The 13,471-nt window shown below is 38.6% G+C and overlaps 1 protein-coding gene across 3 annotated transcripts in view; it reads left to right on the top strand.

Annotated features, from left to right (window-relative positions):
• LOC136866258 (bromodomain-containing protein 2) overlaps positions 1-13,471 on the top strand; it is a 709,923-nt gene that overhangs the window by 684,051 nt on the left and 12,401 nt on the right. The gene's annotated exons all lie outside the window — the stretch shown is intronic.

Raw genomic sequence — 13,471 nt, 5'->3', positions numbered from 1 at the left:
TTCATGGGATCTTTTATTTCATGATAAACTGTGGATGACTCAGTAAGTTTCTTGTTTACCTTAAGCAAAATCTGTTGCTAATATCCTACATTTATTCTATCATTCATGGTATGTCCTAAAGTCAAATACTTGTTCAAATAAGTTATTTACAACCTCAAAGTATGTCCTACATAACTTTAATTGATTGAAATATGACTGTAAAATTTCATAGGTATCATTAAGCATGGGGATTACTTCCTTTTGAACACATAATACAACCTAAATTCATTCATATGATCTTATATGTCTGCACTGATCCATTATACTAATATAATCATGCCTTGATTCAATTAGAAGGGTTTAGCTATCTATAATAAGCTTAAATTTATTATTTCCAAGTGTAATAATATTTATTTGTGGTAGGGATGTCATTAGATGGTCGTGACTCTACAGCATCTGCCTCACATAGGTTAGATACATTGCCATGACGTTACTATGTATTTATTTGATGAGTTACACTTATTCACTACTAACATATGCAATCCTAGCTTGCATCAGCATAACTTGAAATATTCCATCTCTTCTCCATTCACGATGTATAATCTACTCTCTTTTACTTCATATATCATTCTCATATCAACTCCATATCTTCATCACTATACATTTTAATTCGTATCTCTTCTAATTTTCATTACCTCTTCTTAATAATGGCCTCCCTTGATGCACACTCTTCACATATTCCTATATTACTGTATCTCATCTTGCCACAACCTTCATCCTATCATATCACATTTCAGTACTTCTTAACATTACAATAACAATCAACATATCGCTTACATGTGTTTTCTGAATCTGTCATTTGCATTAATATCAAGTTATGACTTGGAATCTATATTACTCTAAGAACATGTACTTCTTAAAAAGAAACGTCATTTTCAATTGTGGCATAACACTACTTGGATCGTTATCCACTCTTTTCTTCTTGGATTTAGGTTCTTTGTTTATATATTCCTACAAAACTATCTACTCCCTATAAATCAATTCATGTTGAGGTTATATGTGAGAATCTAACATTAATGGTTAATTTTGACAGATTAAAATGTCACTAAGAATAAATCTTGACTACTAATGAACTCAAAACATTATTTCCTATCAAAACATGTAAAGATTTTTAAAACAAGAAACTTATCTCATGACCACTGCCTGTAGGATGGTCTAGATGTGGTCCGTTATCCTCTGCTGCTGGTGCGCGAGACCCTCGTAACTGGCGGCTGGTTCTGCCATCACCTCTGGTCTAGGCTGCTTATGGCATGAGATGGATAATTCCAGGCCATCCCTTGCCCATCTAGTGTGATGCCATCTTCTCTTGCATGATCACAAGAATAGAAAATACTTATGACATTACTTGATGCATATGATGGTCTTAAGGCCTACTAAAATTACAATTTGTCTTTTCTTTTCAAGATTAAGTTGATCTTTATACTCTTTTAATTCTTTATAATGATAGTTTTAGTTTCAATATTTGATTAAAGTCGGTTTGTTTTAAGTAACTCGACGATGTTGTTTGCATAATGTAGCCTTGTTCTGCTTTGTTCTTCTTAATAGTATAGGCATCTTAGGGCAAGTTGGTAGTATATTGCCTTGTATTTGACAAAATATTCTGTTTGGTTGATATTTCTATCTCTACATCGCGAGATCTGAATATATTACTCTTGCTGGTATATTCTTCTCAAATAATTCTCTTCTTTTCTTGAATTTTTACTTAATTCCAACTCCTGCTTGTAGTACATCTATCTGCTAAAATTGCATTCATTTTGTTCTCAGTGTTGGCTTGGCTCAACAATCCAAGTTCCATTTCTTTGTCTTTTCACTGCCATGATGAATATCTCTATTCTGATATCCACATGATATAATGATGTGGATCCATTCCTTTTACTCAACCTCGTCCTGGGCAATTGCGTTTATTCTGATTTAACCAAAAACCCTTATCTCAAGAATAGTGCAGTGGTACAGTAGTAGTGAGCACGGCAGTAGCTTTACACTGGAAACAGATTATGGTAACGTAGTGATGACAGATCAGGCATCAGAGAAGAAATGAAGAATTACAGTAGAACCCCGTTTATCCAAAATAAAAGGGGCGGAGTCACTTCAGTTGATGTGTTTTTTCGGATGACACATGATAAATATTTTCGGCAGGTAAATGTTCAAATAAAAATGCATAAACTCTGTTAACCAAAGGTGTATACTGCATATTAACATAAAATGTTTACATAATGTCACTCGTGTAAAATCAGTGATTTTCTTCTGAATTTTCTTGGTGCAGCGCTGTCATTCAGCTATGTTGCACCACCGTTTAATCAACAGTACATCAGCTGGTGTAGATTCACTGCTTTGTTCAACAAAGCAATCTGAAATAATGAAACAATTTCTTTTGTTACTACTGAACTGAATACTGTATACAGTAATTTTATTACAGTACTGTAATTAAAGCATGTGGTACCGTATTTTAATAAAAATTCGAAATCAATCTTACCTCCAATACATTAAATCCATCATTTGCTGTAACTCGATTCTCAGAACTGCTATTGTCAAGGTCAGAGTCGTCTGCTTGCTTACCTCACACTGGTTAACATTCCCACATCCTGGAATTTGTTTCACCATCTCTTGCAGGTTGTCATCATTTTCCTCATCTTCTAAAAAATTCCCTTCATCCGGTTTGTTCCAGGAATTACAAAGAGTCACTGATGTAATCTTTCCCCAGGATTGGGCACACCAATAAATCACATGTTTTATGTTCATAGACTTCAACGAATCCGTAAGACTTTTACCGGATAATTCACAATCACTCAGAATAGATCGTAGCAGAAACGCATGATGATGGCGTTTGAATGCTTCCAGAACACCTTGGTCCATGGGTTGAACTAAGCTCATCACATTAGGAGGCAGAAACCGAACAACAATATCACCACTTTCCAGCTTCCCTGGGTGTGTTGGGGCATTGTCAGTCAACAAAATTGCTTTTCTGGGCAATCCCTTCAACTTCAAAAAATATTCAACACTTGGTACAAACTTTTGAAACAACCATTCTTCGAAAAGTTGCGACAACATCCAGGAAATATTTTGAGCTCTATAATAAACTGATAAGGCAGTGGCGGCAATATTTCTAAGAGCTCTAGAGTTTTTTGATTTTCCTATGCACATTTGTGGCAGCCAATGAGTGCCTGAAGCATTAGCACATGCTAAAACCGTAATCCTCTCCTTATTCTTTTTGTGATCTAGTGCAGATTTTTCTTTCATTAATGCTAGGGATGTTTTTGGCAACATTTTAAATTTAACCGTGTTTTGTCAGCATTATATACCTGATATTTTGTCAATCCTTCATTGATCTCTTCAAATTCTGTTTTAAGAACATCAACAGCCAGTGGGTCTGCGGAAAGCTTCTCGCCACTTAGATGTAAGTGACGTATGCCACATCTGTTTTTAAATCTATTTTTAAATCTATCTAGCCATCCTGAACTAGCCTTGAAGTCCTTTCCATCATCCCCTAAATATGTAGCCAATCATTTAGCCTTCTCTTGAATTATAGGACCGGATAACGGTATTCCTTTTTCACGTTGTTGTGTGAACCAAAGAAATACTTGTACTGTTTGGTATCTTAGAGGAAAGCTCAATTAATTTAGATTTTGTCTTTACCCAATCCGCCACTGTTGACACACCAACTCCATAATCCACAGAAACATTTCACAATATCGCACCATTTTCCACCTGTCTCACTGCTTCGATTTTTTTTTTCTATGCTTACAACAACGTAAATTTTGTTTTAATTGACATCATTCAATAAGCACGCACTTGCCACTGTACTTTTAATGCAACTGATTACTGTATACTGTACCTTGCTACTGCATTTCAAAAGAACCCAGTCCAGAAGCCTGGGACAGCGTTAGTAGGATAAGAATAAGATAAGATACAGTACCGTTATGAGCTGGTAGTTCATGTTGCGATGGGGTAAGAAAAACATTGGAACTACAGTATAGAACTACAAGGCCAGTGGAACGACCTTGAGTGAAATAAAAATATGAATGGAGAAGGGTCGCTGGACTTCCCTGGTTTCCTAACAGAAGTTGCCGTATAGTTTGAGCAGTAAACAAGATGAAACTCCCGCAACTGAAGCAACGTTAACCACAGTCTACATAATCTTTATGACGAATAATACAGTAATAATGATAATAATAAGAATAATAATACAATAATAATAAGAATAATTCCTGCTTGTTCAAGAAGAAAAGTATCATGGCACAAACTAGAGGGTAAGAAACTGTTTTGTTTTATGCTACACATGCATTCTGGTATAAGTTATACTGTAAAAATAGGGTTTGCCTAGTAGTTCTTAGCACATATAGCAATGAGAATTACTAATATCGACGGCTAAGAACAAGAGGGTAAAAACAAAATATTAAAATACAATTTTGCCAGAGCATCTCGGTTAAACGAAGTTCGGTTAAGCGGGGTTCTACTGATGGCTCAGCCATTCTGTTCACTGCTGCATTGTTCAGACTCACTACCACATACATTTGGGATAGACCCGCCCTACCCCGTCCTCTTCCGGTTATGTCCTGCCCTCCACTCTCCTATTTCTCCCTACCACCTCTTAACATACATTGTAACTAAATTACCTCTACTCTCACTATATAATCTTTCACTACTAAAGGAAAGTCCAGCATTCCATCACTCTTTTTTCAGCTTGAGTTAGCCCCCAGGGTCGTGTGGATCCATACTGATATAATTGGTTCGTCTCCATAAGACCTATCTGTGTCGGTGAGACGTAAAGCCACTAGCGAAAGAATATATATAATTGGTTACACACGACCCTCAAGGAGGCCAACGTTCCTGTCTACTCCAGCCTGGCTGAGTCAGCTAGCCAGCTATTACTTCCAAACTATAAGCACACTGTGCCTGACCTACTCTCTTACATTAGCTCACTCAGCTATAGCTGTTCAACTGTTGCTGAGTGTGTGTCCTCCTTACCTTAACTTCTAAACTTGCTGTCTCCACATATCTTAATACACTGTTCTACATACCAAATAACCACTTTCAAGTCCATTTTTATTAAAATCATGTCCACATTGAGTTCACACCACCAAAACTTTGTTTTTAGAACACCTTGTAAATTTAAGTACTTACTTCTTTTAACTTTTTTTCACATAATCTTCTGACCTCACGTAAACACTTATTCAAATCCCCTCCCCTTTCCCATTCTAAAATTGCCCACCCTAAGATTTTTTTGTTCCTCCCCTTGCTCCAGTAACTCTCATTTGCTATTACTCAAAAGTTTACCTCTTACCTGCTCTGTTTATTTGCATCTATCTATTAAGTGTAGGTCGTTACTCATTTTCCCACATAATATACATAGGGTCTTGTCCTTACCCTTAATCCACCCCTTATTCTTATATAAACCCATAAGCGATCACAGTAAGCCTCCTCTCTTCAATCTATCTACATTCCCAATATTTAACAGTCATATGCATTACCTTATTAAAAACACTAAGAGATCCTGTATTACTACTTTCTTCTAACAGCCTCTGTCTTTGGATTTCTCTAATCCTCCTTGAAAGCACTCTCTGACCCCTAGTATCTCGCTTACTCCAGACCTCTTCCCACATGTTCCCCATCCCCACCCTCTCCACGTATTGTTTGATTTTTGGTAGCCAGCACCCCTCATACATGTTTTTCTTTTGATGTTCGTACACAGCCTGTAGCAGCTCTCCTCCCTCACCTCTTTTCAAACGCATCCAATACTTGATTACTCTTTTAACACATTCCACCTCTATTTCTTCCCCGCACATTAACACCACCCCAACATTCGCCGTATACTGCAACAATCTCATTACAGCTTTACCATATTTACTCATAATTTGTTCTAGTATAACCCTTTTCTCTTCCATACCCCATACTTCAGCCCCATACATTACTCGGCTTAATACTACTGACCTTAAAACTAACCTCAGAGTTTTGTAACTTACTCCCGGGAATTTTGCCACTAAAATTTTGACTACTGCTAGGGCTGCCATCCCCTTCCATTTTGCCCTCTTTATTTGATCATCCCAAATCCATCTTCTGTTTAAAAATACTCATAGATATTATAATTTACTTGTTCTGCCTTCTCGCCCTGGACCATCTATTTCATTTTATTTTTTCTCCCTTTCAATAATGATTGCTGGTACAAACAGGTGGGAACAATGGCAGGATGGTACTCGGAATGAGGAGATAAAGGCTAATTTAGGAATGAACTCGATGGATGAAGCTGTACGCATAAACCGGCTTCGGTGGTGGGGTCATGTGAGGCGAATGGAGGAGGACAGGTTACCTATGAGAATAATGGACTCTGTTATGGAGGGTAAGAGAAGTAGAGGGAGACCAAGACGACGATGGTTAGACTCGGTTTCTAACGATTTAAAGATAAGAGGTATAGAACTAAATGAGGCCACAACACTAGTTGCAAATCGAGGATTGTGGAGACGTTTAGTAAATTCTCAGAGGCTTGCAGACTGAACGCTGAAAGGCATAACAGTCTATAATGATAATGTATGTATGTATGTATGTATGTATGTATGTTTCTGCATTACTATCATCTTAGTTTTATTTCTGTTAATTTTCAGCGCCCATGTCCTGGCATATTCCGACACCGCATTTAGACTTCACTGCATCTCACCCCCAGTCAAAGGCAACAAAACCACGTCGTCCGCAAAGATCAGTCCTGGAATCTCTATCTCATTTAGAACCACCAGTTATTTCCCTCGTGTCTATGCAGAATGTCAATAATGACTAAAATAAACAATATCGGGGATAATCTGCAACCCTGTTTTAAACCCATCTTGCAATCTATTGGACTAATTAATGTATTTTCCTCCAGTCTAACACAGCACCTGACCTTCTTATATATTGCCTCCACTGCATGGATCATCTTCCCAGAAACCCCCAACCTGCCCAATTTTTCAACTAATGCCCTTCTGCTTACCGTGTCAAACGCTTTTTCAAAATCTATTGCCACCACATATACTTTACCTCTTCCCAACTCGTGTATTTTTCTAAAATCATCTTTACTATCATTATATTGTCTGACGTCGTTTTTACCTTCTAAAAACCCCCTTGGAAAACTGACAGTACCGAATTTTCTTCTGCCCAGTCCCTTAATCTGTTTGCTAAAACTCCTGTGTAAATCTTACTTAGTGAGTCTAATAAAGTTATTCCTATGTAATTATTCAGAATGTTTTTGTTCCTTTTTTCTTGTAGATTGGGCATATTATTCCTGTCTCTCATTCCTTTGGGTATTTGCCACTGTCAAAGATCCTATTAAATAACTTAACTATGCCTTCTATCATCTGTCCAACTTTACTTATATCTTTCCTAAATCTATTGTTATACCGTTTCATCCCCCATGCTGACCTGCTCCTAATTTTGCCTATCACTTCCCGTACTTCTTCTTTTGAAATTCCTTTGTCCAGTTCAAATATCGATATCTCTATATCTCTCCATACAACTTTATCCTCCTCCCCACTATACCTTTTCTTCTCTCCCCCCCCAAGTAATTTGCATGTAATTAGCTCTTGGGGTGGCAATATGCAAAAGCTAAACTTAACATCTTTGCCCTCCCTTCCTCTCTCCCCCCATCTTAAACCTAATCCAGATTACTTCTTCCAACTCGTTTTCAATATCCTCTATTAGATCACTAATCTCTTCTCTTATTAGCACCACTATCCCTCCCGGCGATCCCCCCTTTATTCCGCTCCTTCCTTTTTGATTTATGCTTAACCACAAACACCCTCCTCCCCTATGTTATTCTCTTCCCTACTTCCAGCCATGTCTCTAAGAGTGCCACAATATCAAAGCTTTCCACTACTGCTTTAACCTTTTTATTACTTAATTTACCTAACAGTCCCTCAATATTGACAAATCCTATCTTCCAGTTTAGCTATAACTTACCCTACCCTCCCCCCCTTCCCTTCCACATTTCCTCCCTTATTTTTGCTTCTCGTTACCATAGCCCTCTCACCTTCTAACTCCATATCTTTTTTACTTGACATATTGTGTCACTCTCTTTCCTCTTTTTCCTCCGCTCCTTTATTCATTGTACCCACAAGTCTTTTAGACTCATACTTCTACCTTTGTTCACAATTTCTCTCCCTTTCAACTCACTCCTCACACGTCCACCTTTGTTATTCACTTGTCCACTGCACCCTTCACTTGAAGTTTCTTGAGACTCACCCTCAACCATCACCTCCCAGCTTCTCGTATCCATTCCCGCACTGCACTGTCCACTTCCCCCTGGATTGAGCTTCTCTCTTACCCCAGCTTGTTCCACCACTTGCTCTCCATCCTTCCTTTCATCTTGCCTTTCGTCAAGTCCTCTTCCCTCTTAAAATTCTCGTCCATTGCTTTCAGTTTTGGCACTGGCCACACTCGAACCCATCTTCCATTTGAAACCACTAGCTGTTGCCCCCGTATGTGGGTCTTCAACCCCTGGTGTCTGGCCCTCCCTGGATGCCTCTTCAGAGTTTTCAGATTCTCACTCCCTTTTCTGCCTATATCTCTCTTCACCCAAATTTTTTGTCCTTGTAAATTGCTCGTGTTCCTTATCACTATGTCAGCCATTAAGGACAATAGTAACTTCACTCTGATTGGTCTACGCCCTTTCGCTCTACCCACCCTATCCGCATCATCTATGTCCACTTCACTGAAATTTATTTTCATCTTGCTCTGGATGCCCTCAAACACTTTGTAAATTATGTCAACTTTGCTTTCTTTCGTTTCTTCCTGAACACCATATATATATATACACACATTTCTTCATTCTTTCCTGCTTACTGACTTCTGCTTCTTTCTTCAGTTTCATCAGCACTTCCTCTTCTAAGCTTTGTAGTTTCTCTTTTAGCAACTCTATTTCTTTCTCGTTGCTACCCGCTTCGGTCATAGTTTCTTGTGCTCTTTCTTGTAACCATTGCCTCATATTCCCTAGCTCCTTTGATTGGTCTTTCATCATTTCTTTGATCTGATCCCAAGGGCAGGTTTCTTTTATAACCTCCTTCACCATTTCCCTAATCGCTTCTGAGTCTTCCCAGCTGAAGACAGTATATGTCCATACTGTTTGCTACTGGGTATTCGGGCCAGGGTTTAATTCCACCCCCACCCCCCAATGACCACAAGCACAGCTATCACCGCTGCTACCAAAACTGCCTCTCCCATCTTTCCCAGATCTTCCTTCCTCTCCAAACATCTCGTTGAATTCTTCCTCAGCCTCCATTGCCACCTCCCAGTCACTGCCCGATATTGTTCAACTCACCCCATACTTCACGGCACGCTCCACTCAGCATGTCCTCACTCTCTGCTTACTCAAACTAGCACTAGAATGGCCAGAGCGGTCATTTTGACCGTTAGCAAATTTCAAGGTATTTCCACGCACCTAATTTTTTACGCATGAGGTTGTTCTTTTGTGACTTTTAATCATTTAGGGTTATGTACATTCACGCCAAAAATTACATCCGTAGATAATAAAGGAACACCGATGAGTAGTCTGTGGAAAATGTTCGTGTAAGGTAATAACTTGCATAAATTGCTTGTCAAGTGCCTAAATAGGCTTGTAAACAAATAGAGACCGTTATTTTTATCATAATTTTTCACAAAGGCATTTAACAGCAAGTCGGCCGAAATATTTCATTGTTACCTATTAGAAGTGAGAGAATATGAACAATTATTAATATTTAACAATGGATTGATCTGTATACAATACATCCTAATATGGTTAACTGTTGTTTTAAAATAAATTATTGAACATTCTCATGTTTCCCATATCCTGGATGTAGATATATGTCAGTAAGCGGCAGAGGTCAAAATGACCGCCTGCGGCTTTTATAGGTATGAGGAATGTTCGGCCGTTCTAGTGCTAGACTGTATTTCATCTCATTAATTCCTCTGATTAGGTTGACGTCAGGAAGAATATACGGTCGTAAAAACACGCTATGAAAACACACTTCATACCGGTACTCGACTCTGTGGAGAAAAGGGGTAAGGGTATAGTATTATCATATTATGCAATATTGATACAAAAGAATTTAATGGCCAGTCATTTGTCTCTGTCAGTTGAGCGATAGGTCTACCACACAGTAAACATGAGTAAACCTAATCACTGCTTTCATTTGAATTATCGTCTTGTGCCACCAACTTCCCTGCTACTTGCATGTTGTCATTCCAAATGATGTCATATTCACTGCCTTCTCATCACCCCCACATCGAGAGCATTCGAGGTGAGGTCCCGTCTTTTTTGAAACTTTTAAAAATAATTTTGTTCCTGACTATAGAGTCCAAACAGAGAGAATCTATTCCCAAATTGTTTCTGGAGATCTGGAGATGGTCTCTGATATTCCCAGATTGTGTATGTGTAGCAGAAGCCACTCCTTCCGAACAAAGCCGTGCTGTAGAAAACATGCGAAACCATCAGCTGATAACTAGCATATGTTACGAGTTGTATTTCCGAATGTAATACATAGATACTGGAAGCGTTCTCTGGATAATTGCGAATGTTGAAAGCCAAACCCTTATTTTTAAGTATATGTCATGCTTGTTCTTCACATTTATCACATCAGGATTTACCTAAACAGCTGTAAATGAGATAAGAGACACAGCACATTTTAGGTTATGTATGATATCAAGCCAGAAGCTCCATGACAGCAAGATTAAAAATAAATAACAGGAAATTTTGTCGCAGTAATTCAGTGACGGTAATGCGTTTTATCATCATAATGTTTAATTTTGTATGATCGTTGTCTCCATTTTTTAATTAACGCATAATAGGTATGTTTTGTTTGGCGTCTCTGAAAATCGTTAAGTGGGGACGTAAAAAGATCATTATTATTACTATTTGTGAGGTACATTGGCGAGTAGAACAATCATTACAATTAGGTTGCTTTTATCACGTTTTAAATCCACTTCTCTCCAAATAAACCTATATTGGCCCGAGTTATGGGATATTAAACGATCACTTTGTTAATGATCTCACCTGCTATATTAATAGCAACAACCGTGAATATTTCTCAACTAAAGTAAACTCGTTTCCTCATCCAGGGGTGGTGCAGCTCTTGTTAGACAGCCCCCAGAGGAAGGGAGTTGCATGTACCATTTTTATCGCATATCCACCTTCCTGCCATTTGTAAATCTCTAGCAATATGGTGCCGGGAATCAAACTCAGGCTCCCGAGAACGACAGCTAATTGTGCCAACCATTATGCTGGCGGACATTCTTAACTACAAAACACAGGTATAGTCCGGCTCCATGGCTAAATGGTTAGCGTGCTGGCCTTTGGTCACAGGGGTCCCGGGTTCGATTCCCGGCGGGGTCGGGAATTTTAACCTTAATTGGTTAATTTCGCTGGCACGGGGTCTGGCTGTATGTGTCGTCTTCATCATTTCATCCTCATCACGACGCGCAGGTCACCTATGGGTGTCAAATCAAAAGACCTGCACCTGGCGAGCCGAACTTGTCCTCGGACACTCCCGGCACTAAAAGCCATACGCCATTTCCATTTTATTTCAACACAGGTATATATACATGACTGATGTGTGCTTGCAATGAGCACGTCGGACACGAAACTATTCACCTATTTGTGTGACATCATCAGAGCTGCAGTAGGCCTGCACTACGGAGGCGGACATTTATTAACTACGAAACACAGATGTACCGCATGACGTCGACTTGTGTTTTCAATACATGGGTCGTACAGATGAAACTATTCACAAATTTGTGTGATGTCATCAGAGCTGCAGTAAGGCTTGTACCTGCTTTGTAGCAGAGGAATCGTTGTTCTTCTCTGACGAATTATGTTGGGGGGGTCTTGTATGCGTGATTTACTTTTTCATTTTCTTCGTCTCGAAAAGTCTGGGGGGGGGGGGTCTAATAAGCAAGGGATTCTAATACACGAGTAAATACGGTATTATTATTATTATTATTATTATTATTATTATTATTATTATTATTATTATTATTATTATTATTATTATTATTATTATTATTATTATTATTATTATTATTTGCCTTTCCTATCATACTTCTTAGGTATATAATTTCACTAGTTTGAATTCTACTTTCCTCCGTATTTGTCAAAGACCAGGTCTCAGCCGCATAAGTCAATATGTAAACTATCTCTTTACACTCGTTGGTTCTTCCTTATTCCAGACAAGTTTTCTTACACTCTGGTAGAATGCACTGCCCTGTTGCACCCTCTAGCTAATCTCCATATCCAGCCTTGTATTCTGCATTAAATTTACTCCCTAGATATTTGAAACTGTCAACAATTTCAAGGCTTTGACCACCAATTTTCACAATGCCTTTCTCTTGTCTTTCTCTTCTTGATAACATCATGGTAAAATTATATGTGAATTAAATACTTTATTTTTGTAGTGATGCATATTTTTAATAAACGGGGTTAGGAATGACTACAACACATTAAAACAATGAAATGCATGTTGCAGCTGTAGCAAATATTGCATGTCCATACTGTTTGAAATTAATTAACTCTGTTATGTACAATATACCGTATTTACTCGAGTATTAGAGCCATTCGCGTAGTAGACCCCCCCTGGCTTTTCGAGACGAAGAAAATGAAAATAAATCTCGCATACAAGACCTCCCAATGCAATTCATCAGAGAAGAACATGATTCCGCACCGAAGAGGGTACAAGCCTTACTGCAGCTCTGATAACATCACACAAATTTGTGAAGAGTTTCGTCCGTATGACCCATGCAATGAAAACACACGCCGAAGTCATGCGGTTCATCAGTGTTTTGTAGTTAAGAAATGTCTGCCTCTGTGGCGTAGGCCTACTGCAGCTCTGATGTCGTCGCACAAATAGGTGAAAAGTTTCGTGTCTGACCCGTGCATTGCAGAATGCATCAATCATGTTCTACATGTTTTGTAGTTAAGAATGTCCGCCAGCGTAATGGTTAGCACAATTAGCTGCCATTCTCGGAGCCTTAGTTCGAGTTCCGGTACCAAACTGACAGAGATTTACGAATGGCAGGAAGGTTGAGAATGTCTCGGACTCCTTTTCAAACCTCCAGATCTTTCCAGGTTCTTTGTGTCGCTTCTCTGTTGATTTCTTCGCTGGATTTTCTGCCTTACTTGTATCTCCGCAACAACTGGATGTATATAGTCTGCATTAATATCAACTCCTTGATATGTTTTTACAGTTTTCATTGTTTGCTTCTCCAAAAGCAAGCCTCAATATCATTTAAAGTGTGATGGAACTACTGAAGTGGAAGAGAAGTTGATCGCAAAACTAGAGGAGCATTCCAACTATTGTGAAGGGTTATTTTAAGCAGTAAATGAGATTTGGAACTAGATCTAGATTTAACACCAGTTGTTAGATTTTTAATGTCTTCATTAAATCTTTCTTTCCGTTCATCTAATATTGTCAAAAACGTGCGGTGATCTGTGGCTATGGTA

This window comes from Anabrus simplex, chromosome 3, assembly GCF_040414725.1.
Source record: "Anabrus simplex isolate iqAnaSimp1 chromosome 3, ASM4041472v1, whole genome shotgun sequence".
Lineage (NCBI taxonomy): Eukaryota > Metazoa > Arthropoda > Insecta > Orthoptera > Tettigoniidae > Anabrus > Anabrus simplex.
The sequence above is the reverse complement of the archived record's forward strand: the minus strand, read 5'-3'. Positions and strand labels throughout refer to the sequence as shown.